Source organism: Bubalus bubalis, chromosome 1 (genome assembly GCF_019923935.1).
Source record: "Bubalus bubalis isolate 160015118507 breed Murrah chromosome 1, NDDB_SH_1, whole genome shotgun sequence".
In the NCBI taxonomy this organism is placed as follows: Eukaryota; Metazoa; Chordata; class Mammalia; order Artiodactyla; family Bovidae; genus Bubalus; species Bubalus bubalis.
In genome coordinates this window covers 199,456,039-199,479,920 of record NC_059157.1, presented here as the reverse complement: position 1 = coordinate 199,479,920, position 23,882 = coordinate 199,456,039, and the positions used below count along the sequence as shown (strand labels likewise).

At 43.4% G+C, this 23,882-nt stretch overlaps 1 protein-coding gene across 8 annotated transcripts in view; it reads left to right on the top strand.

The window, feature by feature from the left end:
- The first annotated feature begins 19,003 nt into the window (after nt 1-19,003).
- TBC1D5 (TBC1 domain family member 5) overlaps nt 19,004-23,882 on the top strand; it is a 586,162-nt gene continuing 581,283 nt past the window's right edge. For 5 of the 8 annotated variants that reach the window (XM_025287205.3, XM_025287148.3, XM_044938556.2 and 2 more), the window contains exon 1: nt 19,004-19,157. The gene's annotated coding sequence lies outside the window, so the exon portion shown is untranslated. The remainder of the gene's footprint in view (nt 19,158-23,882) is intronic. The other 3 variants (XM_045164751.1, XM_045164754.1, XM_045164740.1) reach the window with 1 other exon arrangement.

Genomic DNA, 23,882 nt, shown 5'->3' with positions numbered 1-23,882 from the left:
AGGAGTTACCTGCAGACCTTGGCTAGACGGGAAACAGAGGAGTCTGGAGCGCACTGCACACAGACCATCCTTGGCTGTTCTAGGCACTCACGCTCTCTCTAAATGTGGAGGGAAATATACACTGTGAACTTCCAACAGTGAAAAATCACTCTCACATCATAGCTTATATGCATAAAATCATTTCCACATACTGTTAGAGAGCTATTTGAAGCATGCAGGCAGCGAAATTTAGGAGACTAAACCACAAAGAGAACACTCCTTGTAACAATGGTTCTCAAATCTGGGTCCCTCTTGAAAGTGTGTTAAGAACAAAGAGACTTCTTTCATAAAAATACACAGATTCAGCTACACGTAGAATTTTGCATGAAAATAAAGCCTAAACCCATGAAAAGACCACTTTTTCACAGTGTTGATCTCCCAATTAAGAGTCCCTAAAAGAATGTGTTTTAAGAAAGCTTATTCTGTGGGTGTGCTAAAAATTATTCAAGTATCCATTAATTGATGACAACTTGATATGCAGAGGTTTCATTTCACAGAATTAATAAAGCAGGGAACAGATTTAGCATATGAAGACTTGCAGTAATCAAAGGTGAGGTCCCTAGGGCCCAGTTCTAAGGTTCTGCTAGTGATGCAGTTCACCTTGCTTGTGCTGCATCAGTTCAGTTCAGTTCAGACACTCAGTCATGTCTGACTCTTTGTGACCCCATGGACTGCAGCACGCCAGGCCTCCCTGTCCATCACCAACTCCCGGAGCTTGCTCAAACTCATGTCCATTGGGTCGGTGATGACATCCAACCATCTCATCCTCTGTTGGCCCCTTCTCCTCCCACCTTCAATCTTTCCCAGCATCAGGGTCTTTTCCAGAGTGTCAGTTCTTCACATCAGGTGGCCAAAGTATTGGAGTTTCAGCTTCAGCACCAGGCTTTCAAATGAATATTCAGGACTGGTTTCCTTTAGGATGGACTGGTTGGATCTCCTGGCAGTCCGAGGGAATCTCAAGAGTCTTCTCCAATACCACAGTTCAAAAGCATCAATTCTTCAGCACTCAGTTTTCTTTATAGTCCAACTGTCACATCCATACATGACTACTGGAAAAACTATAGCTTTGACTAAAGGGACCTTTGTCAGCAAAGTAATGTCTCTGCTTCTTAATATGCTGTCTAGGTTGGTCATAGCTTTTCTTCCAAGGAGCAAATGTCTTTTAATTTCATGGCTGCAGTCACCATCTGCAGTGATTTTGGAGCCCCAAAAAATAAAGTCTGACACTGTTTCCACTGTTTCCCTATCTATTTGCCATGAAGTGATGGGACCAGATGCCATGATCTTAGTTTTTGGAATGTTGAGTTTTAAGCCAGCTTTTTCACTCTCCACTTTCACTTTCATCAAGAGGCTCTTTAGTTCTTCTTCACTTTCTGCCATAAGGGTGTTGTCATCTGCATATCTGAGGTTATTGATATTTCTCCTGGCAATCTTGATTTCAGCATGTGCTTCATCCAGCCCAGCATTTCTCATGATGTACTCTGCATAGAAGTTAAATAAGCAGGGTGACAATATATAGCCTTGACGTACTCCTTTCCCAGTTTGGAACCAGTCCATTGTTCTGTGTCCAGTTCTAACTGTTGCTTCTTGACCTGCATACAGATTTCTCAGGAGACAGGTCAGGTGGTCTGGTATTCCCATCTCTTGAAGAAATCTTCCTTTCTGTCCTCTTTTTCTCTTCCTGTTTTACTCTTTATTTATTTATTTTTATTGTGGTAAAATATGCTGTGCTATGCTTAGTCACTCAGTCGTGTCCAACTCTTTGTTACCCAATGGACTGTAGCCTGCCAAGTTCCTCTGTCCATGGAATTCTCCAGGCAAGAATACTGAAGCTGGTTGCTGTGCCCTACTCCAAGGGATCTTCCCAACCCAGGGATTGAATCCAGATCTCCTGCATTGCAGGCACATTCTTTACCATCTGAGCCACCAGGGAAGCCCAAGAATACTGAAGTAGGTAGCCTATCCCTTCTCCAGGGGAACTTCCTGGCCCAGAAATTGAACCCAGGTCTCCTGCATTACATGCAGATTCTTTACAAGCTGGGCTACCCAGGAAGCCTGTGGTAAAATATATTTTAACATAAAATTCATCATTTAGCATGAAATTTACACTCTTCTCAACGTCCAGTTCAATAGTGCTAAGGACATCCTCATTGTTTCATTGTGAAATCTCCACAACTCTTTCATCCTGTAAAACTAAAACTCCATATTAAGAACGTCCCATCCCTCAGCCTCTGACAACCACAATTCTAACTTCTATCTTTTCCACCTTCTGTCTAGAATTTAATGACTCTCGGTACCTCATATAAGTAGAATCATACAATATTTGTTTTTTTGTGACTGGCTTATTTCACTTAGCATAATATCCTCAAAGTTCATCTGTCTTGTACATATGTCAAAAGTTCCTTCCTCTTTCAGGCTGATCATTCATTTTAAATCTATACCACGTTTTATTAATCTGTTCATCTGTAGATGCACACTGGGATTGCCTCCACCTCTTCGCCACTGTGAACAATGCTGCTGCTTTAATCTTTTAAAAGTTTGTTGTAAAGTTCACCCCAGAGAGGAGCCAGGAAGAACCTGCGTTTGGGAGTTTGGAGTAATCCTAAAATGAAAGAAAGCACTTTCTGTCAGCTATCATCAAGAATGAAAAGAAGTGTAAGCCTCAGGTTTATCTTGCCACACAATAATTTGAGGGCAGAATGCTCTGTTCTCACAGAGAAGAGCTGATTTTAAAGTGTCTCTCTTTTTTTCTGACTAAAATAATAATATCTGATTATGAAAATAATATATGTTCACTGCAGAAAATTTTGAAACCACAAAAGGGATATAGAAGACTATTAAAATTGTCCATAAACAGTCAGACAACAAATATCCACTATATTCAATATAGTGGTTTTCTTCTAGTTTTGCCTGCAATATTATATAAATTTATATAGAAGCCATGTAGTATATACATAGCCATATGCAATTTTTAAAAACCAACTAGAATCATAATGCATATAATTTTGTATCCCTTTTCCTTTACAATACCATATTGAATTGTTAGTGTTTTCTCAAGTTACTAAAATTCTTTGAAATGTGTATATAAAATTCCATTTCATGGATATATCATCACAAATAATTTCCCTAGTTTTTTGTTTGTTTTTGACTGAAGTATGTGCTGTTCAGTTGCTCAATAGTATCTGACTCTTTGCAACCCCATGGACTGCAGCACACCAGTGTCCGTGTCCTTCACTATTTCCCAGAGCTTGCTCAAACTCACGTCCATTGAGTTGGTGACGCCATCCAAAAACCTCATCCTCTGTTGTCCCCTTTGCTCCCTGCCCTCAATCTTTCCCAGCATCAGGGTCTTTTCCTATGAAGTCAGTTCTTCGCCTCAGGTGGCCAAAGTATTGGAGTTTCAGCTTCACCATCAGTCCTTCCAGTGAATATTCAGGGTTGATTTCATTTAAAATTGACTGAACTCTCAAGAATACTCTCCAGCACCATGGTTCGAAAGCATCAATTCTTCAGCATTCAGCCTTCTTTATGGTCCAACTCTCACATCCATACATGACTACTGGAAAAACCATAGCTTTGACTATATGGACCTTTGTCAGCAAAGTGATGTCTCTGCTTTTTAATACACTGTCTAGGTTGGTCATAGTTTTTCTTCCGAGGAGCAAGCTTCTTGAGTTCATGGCTGCAGTCACCATCCACAGTGATTTTGAAGCCCAAGAAAATAAAGTCTGTCACTATTTCCATTGTTTTCCCATCTATTTGCCACTAAGTGATGAGACCAGATGCCATGATCTCAGTTTTTTGAATACTGAGTTTTAACCCCGCTTTTTCACTCTCCTCTTTCATCTGCATCAAGAGGCTCTTCAGCTCTACTTTGCTTTCTGCCATAAGGGTGGTGTCATCTACATATCTCAGGTTATTGATATTTCTCCCGGCAATCTTGATTCCAGCTTGTGCTTCATCCCTCCCAGCATTTCTCATAATGTACTCTGCATAGAAGTTAAATAAGCAGGGTGACAATATACAGCCTTGACGTACTCCTTTCCCAATTTGGAACCAGTCTGTTGTTCCACGTCCAGTTCTAACTGTTGCTTCTTGACCTGCATACAGGTTTCTCAGGAGACAGGTAAGGTAATTTGGTATTTCCATTCCTTTAAGAATTTTCCACTGTTTGTTGTGATCCACACAGTCAAAGGCTTTAGTGTAGTCAATAAAGAAGTAGACGTTTTTCTGGAATTCCTTTTGCTTTTTCTATGATCCAACAGATGTTGACAATTTGATCTCTGGTTCCTCTGCCTTTTCTAAATTGCATTACAAGCCTGCTGCTGCTGAGTTGCTTCAGTCGTGTCTGACTCTATGTGACCCCAGAGATGGCAGCCCACCAGGCTCCCCCGTCCCTGGGTTTCTCCAGGCAAGAACACTGGAGTGGGTTGCCATTTCCTTCTCCAATGCATGAAAGTGCAAGTGAAGTCGCTCAGCTGTGTCCAACTCTTAGTGACCCCATGGACTGCAGCCCACCAGGCTCCTCCATCCATGGGATTTGCCAGGCAAGAGTACTGGAGTGGGGTGCCATTGCCTTCTCCGGCATTACAAGCCTAAATGCAACTAAATCATGGCAGATTGTTATTTTGATATATCTGAATTCACTTTATTAAGAAACATCTTATGTTAGCTTTGGCTTTTGATCCTATGGCATGTGTGCATGCTAAGTCACTTCAGTCATGTCCGACTCTGCGACTCTATACACTGCACCCCACCAGGATCCTCTGTCTATGGAGTTCTCCAAACAAGAATACTGGAGTGGGTTCCCATGCCCTCCTCCAGAGGACCTTCCCAACCCAGGTATCAAACCTGAGTCTCTTATGTCTCCTGAATTGGCAAGCGGGCTCTTTACCACTAGTGCCGCTTGGGGAGACCTTGATGCTATTGCATAAGCAAAATTGTGTGTTAATCTTTCTTAAGTTTTGTTATCAAAGTTACATTGGTTTCATAAAATTGTTTGGAAAGTTTTCCAATAAATTTTCTATCTTATTTACATCCACTTTTTATAAAAACTAATATTTCTTTACCTTTGTCTCTTTTTGCAAAGAAGCATGTCATGAATTTACCAATTCTTCTTTTTGTTTATTAATCTCTCCTTTTACCTTTATCAGTTCCATGGTTCAGTCTTTCTCCAGTTTCTCTGCTTGAATTTTTTCTTTTTCTTTTGGGGATTTTCTAAGTGAACTATAATACACTCACACAGAATGTACAAATATATGTATAAAGCTCGAGTATGATCATCCAAGTCAATTCCATTTGCCTCTTGTAAGAAGAAAATAATAGTAAAATTGAACATTGTTCTATGGATAGTTGAGAAGGCACAATTTCTGTTTGTGGAGCAGAAATTCTGATGTATATACGTTAAATTAATCTTAATGATTATGCATTTCAAAATATATTTGTATATATTCTTCTAATTATTTTAGAACTATTTTGGTTGCAAGTGAGAAATTCCACATGAACATTCTTAGAAGAAAGGTGGATTCATTGGCTATACTGAATGGAATTCCTTTGCTGGCAACCAAAAATTTCTAAATTCACTATAAGGCATTCTGGGAAGATTTCTGAATCTGTCTTCCATGTTACTGGTGTATTTTTTTTTTTTTTTTTGCCAACTTTGCCCTTTACTCACTTCTGTGTGGATTTTAATTCCGTGTATGTGTTTGGGTTTTTGTACACTCTTTTTTTTCTAATTTCAATCAGTTTTCTCCCGTTTGTATCTTTATGTCATGTTATTTCAGTTTTCTTCACAAAGAAATCATGTCCTTGGGTATCTTTTTGAATATTTCCAGCAAATATGTTACAAAATTTTAATGTAGGTCTTAGCAACAACTTTTTCTCATATTAGGAACTTCCTTTGAATATTGAAAAGTGGTGTCCCTTTGCCATATGCTACAGCACTTTTTCATGTACCCAGAATTTTTTCTGTCTGACCCTGTTGGGATTTGTAGAATAGTATTGTTTGAACCGTGGATTTTCCAATAGACTGAACGAATGTCCTTGACTATCCTCTAAAATAGTGCCTGCTGACCAGGTACCATTCCAGAAGGAAAATGCAGGGAGGGAGCTCAGTCTGGCAGGCAGGCAGGCAGAAGAATGTCCCTTCCAAAGACGCCCATGCCCTAATCCTTGGGATTTATGAATTTATTACATTAAATGGCAAAAAGAACAGATACGATGAAGGTAAGGGTCCTTGAAATGCAGAGATTATCGGGGGTTATGTTTAAAAGCAGAGAATCCTTCCATCTCTCCAAGCAATAGTCAAAGAGGGAAATGATGATTGAGGGACCAGAGGGATTTACACAGCAAGGGCTCAACCTGTTGTTACTGACTGCTCCGTGGAAGGAAAGCTATGACTAACCTAGACAGCATATTAGAAAGCAGAGACATCACTGCCTACAAAGTCCATATAGTCAAAGCTATAGTTTTTCCCAGTAGTCATGTATGGGTATGAGAGTTGGACCATAGAGAAGGCTGAGTGCTGAAGAATTGATGCTTTCAAACTGTGCTAGAGAAGACTCTTGAGGGTCCCTTGGACTGCAAGGAGATCTAACAGTCAACCCTTAAGGAGATCAACTCTGAGTATTCATTGGAAGGACTGTTGCTGTGGGTGAAATTGAAGCCTGATACTTTGGCCACCTGATGCAAAGTGCTGACTCATTGGAAAAGACACTGTTGCTGGGAAAAACTGAGGGCAGGAGGAGAAGGGGACAACAGAGGGTGAGATGGTTGGATGGCACCACGGACTCAAAGGACATGAGTTTGATCTAACTCCGGGAGGTTGTGGAGGACAAGGAAGCCGGGCAATGCTGCAGTCCATGTGGTTGCTTAAAGTTTAACACGACTTAGCAAGTGAACAACAACAAAAGCAAGGACTATGGGGAGCCAATGCTCACAAGGCCCAAACTCCCCTGGCGTGCTGCAATCCATGGGGTGGCAGAGAGTCAGACAAGACATAGCGACTGGACTACAACAACAACTATGTCTATATATAGGCTTGGCAGGCTGCTGTCCATGGGGTCACAAAGAGTCGGGCATGACTGAGGGCCCAGACACACACACACACACACACACACACACACACACATTTTGCTGTTCAACAGAAATTAACAAAACATTGTAAATCAAATATGCTTCAATAAAATTTTAAAAAGATTCAGTCCATCATCATCAATAAAACAGTTGAAATTTCACCTGGGCTTTAGCCACTGTTCCTCTCAGTTTAAGTCTACGGGGCCCTTGAATTCTTTCTCCTTTTCTCTGTCTTTATGAGCCTTTTAACAGGGATTTTTAAGTCAGCCTATCACACATCTCTGGACAGTGCCTTTGTGAACCCAAATTGTAGACTGCTTTTAAAGGCAATATTTTAACATAAGATATAGAAATTAAATGAGAGAACAGTCTTATATAAGGAATTTAGATATGCAATTTTTCTTGTCTTAACGCATATATAAAAATATTGATAATTGGATGTCAGTAGTTGTCTAAAAATGTGACACTTTTTATGACACTACAGAATTTGGAAGGGATAGCATTATATTTGAAGGAATAGGATTATGTCCTTTAAGTATCTTTGATAGAATAGTATTTCCACTTATGGTGTTTTGATGTGAATTTTAAATTCAATTTAATGTCTAGTTAATTGATTAAATAGTATAACATCTAACATCCTTCAGATGAGCCAAGTTAAATGGCAAGCTGCATGTTATTCCATATTAATCATTTTTAACAACTAAACAATAGTTGAAAACAGGTGATCTTTGAAAGATCTGTGAGTTAGAAAATAAATAGAAGCATAATATGTCAATTTGCCAGCTTCATGAGGCCAACTCATTTCTAAGGAATTAGATTCCAATGAAGACCCATCAGTTAAAGATAACTACTGAAATTTGAAACAAAAACACAGGAATGAAATATTGGCACTATCCCTAATATATCTAAGAAATGTTTCTTTTCATTGGAATACAACATTGTGGCAATTCGGAATGAAAATTACTCCATTCAGTCACCTATTAAGCATTCGGTCGTATTATGCTGTACATTACTTGAGGCTTCATCCGTAAGATAAAATTCCCAAAGTAATTTTTCTAACTGAGTCTATAACTCTTTCATCACCCTCATCCCTGAATATGCATGACTTCCCATTACTGTTTATAGTTAGGACTTCTGTCTTTGCAGTATATGGGCACAAAAAGCTATGTTATATTTGCCATGGGAACTATAATTTTTAAGGCCCCTGTGCTTGTAAAATCTTTACCTTTATTATATTACTGTAATGTAGATTTTGGATTTTATAGAGGATCGCATATTGAGGGAGCACAGCGTTGTACCAGTGAATGGTCTGAACTGTTAGTTACACGACATTGTGGCTTGTTAAAGCAACAGTTGGGGAGCTCAAGCGTGTCACAGGCAATTGACCAGCTTCTGAGGTTGGCTTCCTTGTGCTTACCTTCATTCATGACTCTCCATGTTTTACTCTTTCCTTATATTAGAATTACCTCCCACTAGAGTAAGCAGAGTGTATTTCCACACAGTGTTGATACTGGACTCAGCCCTATGACTTCCTTAGTCAATATAACATGGAAAGGAGTGCTGGTGTGCCAGTTTTGAGCTAAAGCCTTAGGAATTATTGAATGTTTCTACTTGTTCTTCTTGTAATTTTGCCACCCACATGACCAGAACATGAACTGTGTGCCCCTGTGTAGCTGCTGGCCTCAGAATGAAGATGTGTGAATAGCCTGAATCCAGCCCAAAGTTTGGAGTCCAGCCTACCCAAGCTTGGCCAAGCTCAGCCCAAGCGAGAGCATGTGAACCACAACCAATCTGCAATTCCTACATGAGAAAAAGAAATGCTTTTGTAAATCACTGAGATATTGGAGTTGTTTGATAAGTAGCATTGTTGCAACGATGGCTAATTAATGCCTCTTCCATTGTTGATGGTCCTCATCATTTGTCTCCCTGTGTGTGTGCTTAGGGCTTTTGGCTGGCTGTCCAAATGGATGGAATCAACTGGAGCATGCCAAGGACTACATGAAACATTTTTGCTGGGAATTCCCAAGCTAGAAAGAGATGTCGCATACCTTTAATGTTCATATTTCAGTCATCATTTTGAAGGGCTTCTAGAGGGGCATTCAGCCTAAAAAGATGGTGATTTGGCATTCAACTATTCTCTGTTGATGGAGAAGGCTATGGCACCCCACTCCAGCACTCTTGCCTGGAAAACCCCATGGATGGAGGAGCCTGGTAGGCTGCAGTCCATGGGGTTGCGAAGAGTTGGACACGACTGAGCGACTTCACTTGCACTTTTCACTTTCATGCATTGGAGAAGGAAATGGCAACCCACTCCAGTGTTCTTGCCTGGAGAATCCCAGGGACGGGGGAGCCTGGTGGGCTGCTGTCTATGGGGTCGCACAGAGTCGGACACGACTGAAGCAACTTAGCAGGAGCAGCAGCAGCATTCTCTGTTGATGAGTTATAAGTCACCCACTCAGATTGTAAGGACTTCGGTGAAATACTCTTCCTTTTCAAACATGTATCTGGAGCATTTACATATTTGAGCAAGTATCTGGACTTTCTCATTGGATTAGCATGTGAACCTAACCAAGCATCTTCATTTGAGTGAACCAAGTGCTCATATCGTATATACAGCAAGGCCTGCTGGTGGTGAGCAGACTTTAGGAGAACCCCAGTTATCCCTGCCTCCTGACACATGTGTCCTGTGTAAAATCCTCCCTTTAAGTGTAGAAGGGACTTGTCTCATGTTTCTAACAAAAGACATATGGTAAAGATGATGGAATATCACTTCCATGATTGTTGCATAGGTTTGTGACATCTGCTTGTTAGGACAGCCTCTCTTGCTGACTCTGATAAATCAAGCTGTTATATGATGAGCAGCCCTTTGAAGAGGCCTACCTGGCAGGGAACCAAAGCCCTGGTCTTACACCTGGCAAGGAACTGAACTCTGGCAGCAAACACGTGAGCCCAGAAACAGATCTTTCCCCAATGAAGCCTTGAGGTGAGACCAAAGCCTCTGCCAACACCTTGATTTGCAAGTGGGTGAGAGATCCCAGAGAGCCTAGGAAAACCACTTACAGACTCAGGACCTACAGAAGCTGTGAGATTATGAATGTTTGTTGTTCTAAGCAGCTATGTTTGTGGTAATTTGTTACACTGCAATAAGATGAATAGAACACTGTTCAACCATGTAGCAAGATGATGATTTCCATAATGTGATACAGATTTACTTTTATTCACAGCAAACATTTATTGAATACCTGCCAGATGCGAAGCACCTAAAACACTGCCAATACAGAGATGAGTAAGACATATTGTTCACCCGTGAGGAGCTCACTGTTGAGGCAAGGTCAGGCATCCAAGCATCTGGTCATCACACAAGGCACAAACAGTATAGCAGGGATATGAACCAAATGATATAAGTCATGTTGCTTATCGATGCTTTTCTTGGCATATTCTAAGCCTGCACCTGGAAAAAAAATGAAAGGGTCCTGTATGGAACACAGATACCATAAGCTCATGTTGAAAGGTGTTACCATGGAACCCTCTGCATGCACCTGCCCAACTACCCAATGGGCATCATTGCTACCACAGAGAACAGAGGCTTCAAAGAAATAGCCCTATATGATTGTGATCATGATTCCTTCCACAAAACAATTGAAAATCAGCACTGATTATCTCCCTCCTATATGTTCTTTATCCTTATAGGATAATATGTTGGGATATGGTCCTTTCAAAGTAACAAAGTTAAGACCTTACTTTTCAGTTCAGTCAGTTCAGTCGCTCAGTCGTGTCCGACTCTTTGCGACCCCACGAATCGCAGCACGCCAGGCCTCCCTGTCCATCACCAACTCCCAGAGTTCACTCAGACTCACGTCCATCGAGTCAGTGATGCCATCGAGCCATCTCATCCTCTGTTGTCCCCTATTCCTCCTGCCCCCAATCCCTCCCAGCATCAGAGTCTTTTCCAATGAGTCAACTCTTCGCATGAGGTGGCCAAAGTACTGGAGTTTCAGCTTTAGCATCATTCCTTCCAAAGAAATCCCAGGGCTGACCTCCTTCAGAATGGACTGGTTGGATCTCCTTGCAGTCCAAGGGACTCTCAGGAGTCTTCTCCAACACCACAGTTCAAAAGCATCAATTCTTCAGCGCTCAGCCTTCTTCACAGTCCAACTCTCACATCCACACATGACCACTGGAAAAACCACAGCCTTGAATAGACGGACCTTTGTTGGCAAACTAATGTCTCTGTTACTTTTAGTGCTATGCCATTTAGGCATATCAGTGGATATGTCATAGATATTGGGGCAGTATAACAAAAATATCTTTGATTTTTGATGTCCGAAGTCCAGAATTTTCTGTTTTGTGCATGCAAACAATGAATCCCAATCATTATGGTTTTATCTAGAATAATTAGCTTTTCCTACAGACTGCAGATTTTCTTTCTGATGAAGACTCCAAATATAAAATAAAAAATAATACCTATTTTTATTTGAATCATTAAATAGCTTACTTAACAGTGGATTATCTCAGTTAATGCTCACACACCCTGATAAATTAAAAACTATTATTACCTCATCTCACAGATGGAACTGGAGTCACAGAGATGGAGTGGTTTAAGCAACTTGGTTGAGATTCCATTATTATCAGGTAAGGACAACTGGGTTTGAACTTGAACTATTCTACTCCTGGTTCTGTGCACTTAACCTCCTGTCTATAGTGCTTCCTAATGCCTCTGACTGCTCTGAGATTTTTAAGAGCAACTTTGAGGATCAGTTCAGTTCAGTCAGTCAGTCAAGTCCGACTCTTTGTGACGCCATGGACTGCAGCACACCAGGCCTCCCTGTCCATTGCCAAGTCCCAGAGTTTACTCAAACTCATGTCCATTAAGTTGATGATGCCATCCAACCATCTCATCCTCTGTCGTCCCCTTCTCCTCCTGCCCTCAATCTTTCCCAGCATCAGGGTCTTTTCCACTGAGTCAGCCCTTTGCATCAGGTGGCCAAAGTATTGGAGCTTCAGCTTCAACATCAGTCCTTCCAGTGAACACTCAGGACTTTGAGCATGGGTGATAATAAAAAGCGTAATGCTGCAAACATAGGTCTTGCAGTCTAAGTAGTTGAAGTTCTTAATAGATCCATAATGTTGACATCATTTCCAAGGGCGTGTGCATTGATCTATTTGTGTTCTAACATTTTATCCAGACAGTCTTTCATGAGATTATCCCTGTAACAATTTAGTTAACAGAATATAATGTTACATATTATATCAGGTATGCAGCTTTCAAAAAGAGATTTTAAAAAATTCAGTGGCTTCAATAAGGTAGAAATATCTTTACCTCTGATTTAAAGGTCAAGGGTTAGTCAAGGCTGGGCAGGCAGTGCTCTGTGAGACAACTCAGGGATGCAATTTCCTTCCATCTTGCTGCTCTGCCCCTTGAAGGTTGGGTCAGCACCCCATCTGTGTGCCAGCTGGCATGAATGGAGAAGAGGCAGTTCAGGGCAAGGTACTTCCTTTAAGCAAGTATTGTGCAAATTGCACACATTGTCACCTGTAGGCTCCATGATGAAAACAAAGTCACATGGCCAAACCCAGCCACAAGGCAGAATGGGAAATGTAGTCTTCAGACAAGTGGCCATGAGCCCAGCTAAAACTCAACTCCAGTGAAAGAAGCTGAAAATAAATTTGGAAGGAAAGAGGAACCAGCCGCTTACCATACATAAATATGTAGACCCTACATATAAATCAATTTCTGGTTTCTGCATTGGGGTGTGTGTGTGTAGGGTCTTTTTTGAATAATATCTATGATTAGAATGCAAGTTAAAATGACTTTAAAGCTTGATATCTGATCAATTATTTTTGTGCGTACTGATAACACTGCCTCTTTAATAATAGGGTTAGTAAATGGATAGTTGCTTTATATTAGGTAAGAACATTCTGAAATTATGTATAAGATTTGTTGAGTAATGGAAAGAATGCTGTGAGCATGGATTGTTCTGTCGCCAAGTATCCCTCTCCCAATCTGACAAATGTGTGTGTATGTGTGTGCTCAGTCGCGTCCCACTCTTTTCGACCCCATGGACTATAGCCCACCAAGCTCCTTTGTCCATGGGATTTTCCAGACAAGAATACTGGAATGGGTTGCCATTTCCCACTCCAGAGGATCTTACCGACCCAGGGACCGAAAGTGTGTCTTTAGCATCACCTGCATTGTCAGATTCTTTTCCACTGTGCCACCTGGGAAGCCCTAATCCGACAAATAGCCATGAGCTTCCCTGTTCCACCCCTTGTGGTTGTCCATGAGTGAGGGGGATACTCCACAAGTGCCTTCTAAGGAAAGCAACCTTAAGTAGTTCTCTCTGCATGCAACTACTCAGGCTTGGTATTACCACAGTGTAGATTCCATGTGATGCTCTCAGCCCTGGGGCCCCAGTAACGTTGTTGCCATAATCTTGGCTGTCTGTGCACTAATGCTGAATAGAAATATGGATACAGAGTTTTGGGAGAGAAAAAGAGAAGCTTTATTTCTTTGCCTGGTAAAGAAGGAACAAGCCTACTAGCACCTCAAGAGCTGTGTCCCACACCCTTCCCTGGGGAATTAAGAGAGGTTTTATAGTTGGGGCTCATGGTCTGGGATGGAGAAGGCAATGGCACCCCACTCCAGTGCTCTTGCCTGGAAAAATCCCATGGATGGAGGAGCCTGATGGGCTGCAGTCCAAGGGGTCGCTAAGAGTCGGACACGGCTGAGCGACTTCATTTTCACTTTTCACTTTCATGCGTTGGAGAAGGAAATGGCAACCCACTCCAGTGTTCTTGCCTGGAGAAGCCCAGGGACCGGGGAGCCTGGGGGCTCCGTCTCTGGGGTCGCACAGAGTCGGACACGACTGAAGTGACTTAGCAGCAGCATGGTCTGGGGTAGGTGATAATGATGAAAGTAATGAAGGTCTTACTTTACTCCTCTTGCTGCAGAGTTTTGAAACGGCCACTATTGACATCAGGCAACTTGGTGACTTGGTCTGTTGTCTCTGGGGTTATTGGCCCGTGACCTTCCTTCTGAAAGGAAGAATTCTATAGGAGATTGTTACAAGGGAGTGTGGGGGAATGTGAACACCAGGTGCGGGGTATAACTCACGTAGAGTCAGAGCATGATTAAGGAATTTTGTGAAAGATAACTAGTGCACAGTGAATTGGTAGTAGTTAACATAAAACTAGGCTTGCTTAACTCTTTCAGGCCTGCTGATGCTGTTTCTCCAGCCTGTTCATTGTTTCCTTATTTTCCTTGTTTATCAGAAAAGTCTCATTTCTAGTTTAGAAAAAGTCTCATTTCTATTTTTGCTGCAACAGCATGACGTGTGTCTTCCTGTTTGTCCTCAGAGACTAGAAATGGTTTCTAGCCTGATCAGACCCTGACTGATGAGATGGCCTACACCATTGGGTTTTTACAATTTTAGCTATGCACAAAGACTAACTAGCTGCCTTTTAATCCCAATTCTCAATTCTCTCAGAAAAGAGAAACTGATTGGCCTTGTTCATTTCAGGTTCTTGATGGGGATTTGAGGTGGGGAGAAGGGAGAGGTGACTGAAGGTAGGTTGGAAATATTTATTATGAACTACATGAACAGCCCCCATAGTATCTGCTATAGGAACATATGGGGAGGGGGAGACTCAAATGGCCCATGTTTAATAATTTTTATTATTAACATAACAATCTTTATTATATTCTCAATTATCTTTGTAGTCAAAATTACTGTTAATCTTTCTTATTTTCTTAGCAGCAAAAGGCTTTAAGCATGTTGTTATCCCTACCTGGGGTTCAGTTCAGGTCAGTTGTCGCTCAGTCGTGTTCGACTCTTTGCGACCCCATGAATCACAGCACGCCAGGCCTCCTTGTCCATCACCAACTCCCAGAGTTCACTCAGACTTGTGTCCATTGAGTCTGAGGGCTGATCTCCTTTAGAATGGACTGGTTGGATCTCCTTGGTGTCCAAGGGACTCTCAAGAGTCTTCTCCAACACCACAGTTCAAAAGCATCAATTCTCCAGCACTCAGCTTTCTTCACAGTCCAACTCTCACATCCATACATGACCACAGGAAAAACCATAGCCTTGACTAGTTGGCAAAGTAATGTCTCTGCTTTTCAATATGCTATCTAGGTTGGTCATAACTTTTCTTCCAAGGAGTAAGCGTCTTTTAATTTCATGGCTGCAGTCACCACCTGCAGTGATTTTGGAGCCCAAAAAAATAAAGTCTGACACTGTTTCCACTGTTTCCCCATCTATTTCCCATGAAGTGATGGGACCGGATGCCATGATCTTCGTTTTCTGAATGTTGAACTTTAAGCCAACTTTTTCACTCTCTTCTTTCACTTTTATCAAAAGGCTTTTTAGTTCTTCTTCACTTTCTGCCATAAGGGTGGTATCATCTGCATATCTCAGGTTACTGATATTTCTCCTGGCAATCTTGATTCCAGCTTCTGTTTCTTCCAGCCCAGCATTTGTCATGATGTACTCTGCATACAAGTTTAATAAGCAGGGTGACAATATACAGCCTTGACATACTCCTTTTCCTATTTGGAACCAGTCTGTTGTTCCATGTCCAGTTCTAACTGTTGCTTCCTGACCTGCATACAGATTTCTCAAGAAGCAGGTCAGGTGATCTGGTATTCCCATCTCTTTCAGAATTTTCCACAGTTTATTGTGATGCACACAGTCAAAGGCTTTGGCATAGTCAATAAAGCAGAAATAGATGTTTTTCTGGAACTCTCTTGCTTTTTCCATGATCCAGCAGATGTTGGCAATTTGGTCTCTGGTTCCTCTGCCTTTTCTAAAACCAGCTTGAAAATCTGGAGGTTCACGGTTCACGTATTGCTGAAGCCTGGCTTGGAGAATTTTGAGCATTACTTTACTAGCATATGAGATGAGTGCAATTGTGCGGTAGTTTGAGCATTCTTTGGAATTGCCTTTCTTTGGGATTGGAATGAAAACTGACCTTTTCCAGTCCTGTTAACCTGGGGTTAGCTGCCTTTTAACAATGGGTCTGGGAGATGGAAAGGTTTTCAAAAAAAAATGTAAAATACCAGAGAATGAGAGAAGTTAGATTTTTTTTAGATGATTCATATCTCTGACCTGTAGCTATAGCCTGAGGGTGGGCCGGGTGAAATCCTAGAATGGGTGTAGGTTTCCGTTCAGGCCCTCAGGGAGGGAGACACCAAGATGGGAGTGGATGTACAAAAATTTGAGAGGATACCAGTTAAGGATAAAAGGAAGGAAGCAGGGGCAGGGGGAGAGACCACGATGATGCAGGTATAACACCTGTGAAAGTTCAAAGGGAAGGAAGGGAAGCTTAATTAAGAAAGCCCCAAGACTGCAGGCAGTTCTGAGACAGTTTGGCCAGACCCGTGGGGAAGCCTTGAGCCAAAGCCGCCCATTAGAGGACACCTGCCTGAGTTGCCCTGCTGTGCCGTCAGTGGCTGACAGGGGGAGTGTGGTCTCATAAACACGATGAGGGGTCCGAGGGCAGAGAGAGTCTTATCTAAGTCATATAGGGGAAGGATTGTTCTTTGCCATAAGCCATTTCCCAGAATACAAACAGGTGGGGGGATTTCCTAATAGTCTCTGTTTTCCCTGAGTACAGGTTCTGGTAAATTTCAATGTTGTCACTGCAAAGCCTGTTTTTAAGGCCTAGACTTGGAACAGACTTTTTTTTTTTTAATTGTTGAAAGCAGTGACAAGTCCAGCCCAGATCCAAGAGGAGATTACACAAGAGCATGACTCCTAGGGAGGCACGGTTCTGTGTAGGCCACCAAGATAACAGTGTTCCTCAGGTTCTGAACCTGGGAGTGGATACAGTGAAATGTTCCTGGCATATCTGAGGTGGCAGCTGCAGTTGTTGGGTGGGACCGTCCACAGGTGTATGCACGGGCAGGTGCAGAGAAGAGCCCATCAACACTGCAGACACACGAGAGCAGGCCGTGATTTTCCTGCTTCTCAGAAGCCCTTGTTAACACGGTTACATGCGTGTGCAGGTGTGCGTGTACGTGTTCAGCTGCTCAGTCGTGTCTGACTCCTTGCAACTCCATGAAGCCCTCCAGGCTTCTCTGCCCATGGAATTTTCCAGGCAAGAATACTGGAGTGGTTGCCATATCTTATTTGATCAACATTTATCCTAACAGGGGTTCTGTTGCTGAACATCACCTCAATATTCACTGGTTTAACAGTAATGATGACTCATCTAGCCAGAGCTACCAGTTAGTTTTTACATTTTATTTAGTTTTTCCTGATTAAATCTGGCACAAGGAACTCACTTAACCTGTCCTGCTTTGACAACCAAATGCGCTGACAGTGAGGGGACTCCCCTTAAGGGGAGGGTCTGTCAGTTCCCCAACAAAGGTCTTCCACCAGGGACCTTCCTCTGAAGCCAGCTAACCTTTGGAAATCTGACCTTTTTGTGCCTTGGTTTTCAGGACTCAACACTATCAATTTCCCCTAGGCTCTTTGTGAAGATATGTAATAAAAGCCCATAAATCTCTGTAACTAGGTGAAGCATTTACCACCCTAATTAGCAATACCATTCCAAGCCTTTTCATTCAAAGGCTTTCAAATTGGGGAAACAAGCAAACAGCATCCTGCTGTTTAAATCTTGACTAAAAGCAAGTGGAGGACAACAAAGCACAGGATTTACACAGCCAGTCCTCAAGCCTTTGTGGAGAGATCACAATGTTAAAGACACATACTGCCCTAAGTTATGAGGTAACATAAAATCCAAGCCTAGTACTGTGGTTTGTTAAAAAAAACATCGTGTATTATTTCTCTAAGGGTTATTCTAAAGTGAGCAGTGAAGTGAAAGTCGCTCAGTCGTGTCCGACTCTTGCGACCCGAAGGACTGCAGCCCGCTAGGCTCCTGTGTCCATGGGATTCTCCAGGCCAGAACACTTCCCCTTCTTCAGGGGATCTTGCTGACCCAGGGATGGTACCCAGGTCTCGGGCACTGCAGGCGGATTCTTGACCAGCTGAGCCACCAGGGAAGCCCTATACTAAAGTAGGTATGTACAAACTACTGCTGCTGCTGCTAAGTCCCCTCAGTCGTGTCCGACTCTGTGCGACCCCATAGACGGCAGCCCACCAGGCCCCGCCGTCCCTGGGATTCTCCAGGCAAGAACACTGGAGTGGGCTGCCATTTCCTTCTCCAATGCAGGAAAGTGAAAAGTGAAAGTGAAGTCGCTCAGTCGTGTCCAACTCTTCGCGACCCCATGGACTGCAGCCCACCAGGCTCCTCCGTCCATGGGATTTTCCAGGCAAGAGTGCTGGAGTGGGGTGCCATTGCCTTCTCCGCACAAACTACTAATGACTCCCAAAGCAGAGTAGGGTACATCTCAGAGAGGAAGTGACAGAGTGGCTGGGTATTGAAGCATGAATAGGAGTCCACTCAGCTACAACAAGGTCCTGTCACAGGCCACAGGAAATGCAAATTCTCAGGCAGGAGGGCCAGCCTTTCAGACGGCCTCACCCTGGGAAGGTGGTGGTGAGCATGAGGGTCTGACATCCCGGGGGCGGATTCTCAGCCTCCAGCTGCGCGCCAAGAGAGCTGGGCCGGAGACGTGGAAGGTAAAGATGGTAAAGGGAAGGAAGGGAAAGGGGAGAAACAAACGAAACGAGACCTCCCGCGCATGCGCGCCGGCTGCCGCGGCGGACCGCCCGGCCCGCGGATCCCTCTCAGCCTCGCGCCTCGCGGGCCCCACAGGCCCCCAGCGTGTCGCGCGCGCGCACTGCGCGGGCCCGGCGGGCGCATGCGCACTAGAGCGCGGGCGCCCGCGCCGCGGGGTGCTTAAAGGTGGAGCGCGCCCAGGGCGCGCGGCGGGGGGCGGCCGCCGTTACGGCGCGGGCGTGGTCACGTGGCCGCCGGCCCCCGCCGCGCCCCCCTCCCCCCCCGCCCTGTTCCCTCTCTGGTCGGGTCAGGCGCGGCCGGCCCTGCGAGCTCCCGGCACAGGCTGAGGGAGAGAGAGAGAGAGAGAGAGGGGAGGAGGACTCAGGGCGTAGGAGCCGGGGAGCCCTCCCGCGCCACAGGTAACGCCAAAGGACTACGGCGCTGACGGCCGTAAAGCAGCTCGGGCGCCCCGAGCGCCTCCGCCCTCCTCCAGTGCAGCCCCCGCGGGCAGTCGTTCCCCCCGGCCTCCCCTCAGCGTCTCCGGACGCGTCCCGCCCCACCTCGCGCCGCCGCCACCGCTTTCCCCCGGGCGGGCCTGAGGTGTCGCCGCCGCGACGGGGGCTCGCAGCGCCCCCCGCGTTGCGCGTCCCGGGCGGGGGGCGGGAGACTGGGCTCCCTCGCCCCGGGGCGGCGGGGCTGAGGCGCTGCCCCCCGGCTTGCCGCCCGCCTCCCCGCCCGGTGGGGTCTCGGGTGAGACCAGGCTGAGCGCCGCGGCCGAGCCGGGCTCCGCTTCCTCCTTGGTCGATTTCCGGGTACCTTTCGGTGCCTTCGCGGGCCGGAAGCCAGACGGGCTCGGAGCCCCCAAACCTTGTAAAATGCATTCTCTAGAAGAGAGGGAACACCCCCCCCTCCCCCCTCCCCAGGAGGGAAACGTGAGCTTGTTTGAGTACGACTTGTTTCCTTCACCTGTAGGAACATGCAAGGTGAGGCCTCTCAGGATGTGAGAAAAACTGCAGAGGGTGAACACTGATTTTTTTTTTTTTGGTAACACCCCATCCCACCCCCCTCCTTTTTCCTGGAGAAAGGAGCTCAAACCTCTACAACAATTTCTTGGTTCTACAGGTGATCTAAAATTTGTTCAGTACTAGCTATTAAATAGTTTCGGTTATAGGATATATGTTGAAAGTTCACATCTTTTAGATTTTTGGGGGGGAATAATTTTCTGGAAAGTTTAACTAGCCAACTCCACATTCTAAGTACCGAAATTTTAGAATGCGGGTTGCACAACTTTGGGCCGGACGGTGGTTGTATTTCTAGACCTAGTCATTCTTTTTTATTCTTTGTCCCACAGTATACAGCCCCAATATATTATCATGTAGTCACTATATATAATAATATGAACATGCCGCTGTTTGTACAGATTCTGACTTAGCATTAACTGTAGGCATTGTTGAGAGTAAACTTTTGAGCAGCTTTGATACAGTGATAAAGAATTTAATTTATGTATTAATTGTCTTAAGGAACTTTTCTGATTCCATGTCTTCCTGGTTTCCATATTTTATCTCTAAATTCAGTTGTAAACTGGAGCATTTTTCTACAGCTGTTTGCTATAGAGTCCTGTAGAGCAGTTCTTCTCAAACTTTAATGTGCCTGGGAATCCCTTGAGGCTCCTGTTTGAAAATGCAAATTCTGATTCAGTAGATCTGTGTTGCAGCTTGATATTTTGTGTTTCTTATAAACTACTTGCAGCTGGAGGAGGAACCATTCTTGAGTAGCAAGGATGTATATTACTTGTTTGCTAAGAAATGAAATATATCAACGAATAAGTGCCTTTTAATAATTCACTTTTGGTGTAGAGGTGGCTTGAGGTAAGAGACAAATGGTAGGATGAACCGAGAGAGCTTGCTTTGGGAAATCCCTTTGCAGAAGAAGCCACGTCCAGGTCCCAGGGGAGGGGATAGCAGAACTGGGAGAACTCCCTCAACTAGGAAGAGCGCAGGTAACCTCTGTGCTGCCTGCATCACCAGGCCTGTGCATACTCCCTGGAAGCTTTGTGTACTTCTCCCTGAAGAAGTCCACTTGCTCAGCAGTGGGTGGTTGGATTTTTAATCAACATAAAACACTGCTTCATACTCTCTGGGATGAAAGTTTCTTTTATTGGTGAACTAATTGAGTGTGTGCTCCTTCTGTCACTTATTCAAATGCAACCTTAGCTGAGTAGCACATGCCTGAGCCTTGGAAGCAAACTTGTGAAAAATTTGGAGTCTCCACCTCTTGATTTTCCCTAAATATTAAAAAATGAAATTGAAAAGTTTACGTTAAAAAAAGTAATTGAAAAGTCATAGTTGTCACAGGTAACTTCATATAGTTCATGTACATAAAAATGGTTCTTAAGTTTAGAAAGTTTATGGAAGTATAACATCAACTATTTTTAGCACTGTAATTTTTACAGTTTTCATTCTCATCCTTACTTTACCGTTGTTTCTTTTCTTGCTAAATATTATGACAGTACTTTTTTTCCTTCCAGTTTTATTGACATAATTGATAAACAGCTCGGTAAAGAATATGCCTGCAATGTGGGAGGCATCCACATTGGTTCCATCCCTGGGTTGGGAACATCCCCTGGAGGAGGGCATGGCATTCTTCCTTCCTGGAGAATCCCATGGACAGAGAAGCCTGGTGGGTTACAGTCCATGGTGTTACAAAGAGTCAGACATGACTGAGTGACTAACACATTATATAAATTTAAGGTGTAGTGCATAATGATTTGACTTACATCATGAAGTGATGATTACAATAAGTTTAGTGAACATACATCATCTCATATAGATATTAAAGAAACAGAAAAAAAAATTTTTCCTTGTGATGAGACCTCTTGGGATTTATTCTCAACAGCTTTCCTGTATAACGTAAAACAGTGTTAACTATATTTATCATGTTGTACGTTATAGCCCTAGTACTTATTTATCTTATAACTGGATGTTTGTACCTTTGTCTGTCTTCATCCAATTCCCCCATCCCTCCTGGCTCTGTTAACCACAAAGCTTGATCTCTTTTTCTGTAAATTTATTTTTGAAGTATAATTGACCCACAACCCTGTTATTACCTATTATACAACATCTAGTTGCAATATGTCACCCTACAAACATATTACATAGTTATTAATTATATTGCTCACACTGTTCATTTAAATGATTTTGCAGCTGGAAACTCTTAATCTCTCTCCCTGTTTCATTCCTCTTCCCATCTCCCTTGCAACCACCTATTTGTTTTCTGTATGTATATACCTCTGTTTTTATTTTGTTAAAAATCAAATGTTTGCTCATTTGATTTTGTTAGGTTTGCTCATTTGTTTTGTTTTTGGATTTCACATTATAAGTGAAATCATGCAGTATTTGTCTTTCTCTCTCTGACTTATTTCACTTAGTATAATACTTTTCAGGTTATTTTGAATGGTAAGATTCCTTTTCATGGCTCAGTAATATTCCATTAGTGTTTTTGTTTTCTTCAGATAAATATCCTGGAGTGGACTTGCTGGATCTTTGGTACCTTTAATTTTTTGGATTCCTCAAGGGTTCCTTTTTCCCCACACCCTCATTGACACTTGTTGTTTGTTGTCTTTTTGATCATAGCCGTTCTGACAGATGTGAGGTGATATTGCAGTGCAGTTCCGATTTGCGTTTCTTTAATGTTTAGTGATGTTGAACAGGTTTTTACTTCCCTGTTGGCTGTATCATCTTTGGAAAAAATATCTGTTGAGATCCTGTGTACATGTTTCGATCAGGTTGTTTGCTTTTAGATACTGAATTGTATGGGCTCTTTTTAAGTTTTGGGTATTACATCCTGTATCAGATATATGATTTAGAAATATCTCCTATTCATTAGGCAGCATTTTCATTTTATTAGTAAATGTGATTTTGCCCCTCCTACCATCTTGTTGGGGCTTCTCCTTTGTCCTTGGACATGGGGTATCTTTTTTTGGTGGGATCCAACATTCTCTTGTTGATGGTTGTTCAGTGGTCAGTTACAATTTTGGAATTCTCACAGGAGAAGATGAGCCCACGCCCCTTCCACCGTCTTGGTAGCTCTGACTTGTCTGACAGCTAGAGTGGTGGTATAGACCAAGAAGAGAAGGATGTAATAGAGGAAACTCTGGAAGACTGGTGTACTGGCATGGAACTCTTCTGACAGATATTTGCTGGTCAAGCTAATCCCACAGATAAGGAGGGATAACACCTGGCCTAGAGCCACAGAAATTACCACCCCCTGTTCAGCACTTTGCGGCTCCTCTGGCGCACGCTGGCCAGGGGTGAGGCAGACAGGCTCCGGCTGCTGCGCCACTTCCCTCGGCCAGCAGGTGCTTGACGGTGGTCACCTCATGGTTCATGAGGACCGTCTCCACAGGGGCGCAGTGTGGTGGTGATAAGAACGTCTATGCCGGGGAACTGCGTGGAGGACCTGGTCCGGCGGCCACGGACTGGAGAGGTGGTGCTGCTGGCCAGGCAGTGAGGCGCTGGTCATGGTACGCACCCTCTTCCCACAGCACAGGAGAGGGCTCTACACAGGGACATCACCAGATGGTCAACACCAAAATCACATTGATTATATTCTTTGCAGCCAAAGATGGAGAAGCTCTACACCATCAGCAAAAACAAGACCAGGAGCTAACTGTGGCCCAGATCATAAACTCCTTATTGCAAAATTCAGACTTAAATTGAAGAAAGTAGGGAAAATCACTAGACCATTCAGGTATGACCTAAAGCATATCCTTTACGATTATACAGTGAAAGTGACAAATAGATCCCATGAATTAGTTCTGATAGAGGGTCTGAAGAGGGTCTGAGGGATGGAGGTTCATAACACTGTTCAGGAGAAGGTGACCAAAACCATCCCCAAGAAGAAGAAATGCAAAAAGGCAAGATGGTTGTCTGAGGAGGCCTTACAAATACTGAGAAAAGAAGAGACGTGAAAGGCAAAGGAGAATAGGAAACATGTATCCATCTGAGTGAGTTCCAAAGAATAGCAAGGAGAGAGAAAGCTTCCTCAGTGATCAGTGCAAAGAAATAGAGGAAAACAATAGAGCAGGAAAGACTAAAGTTCTCTTCAAGAAAATTGGAGATACCAAGGGAGCATTTTATGCAAAG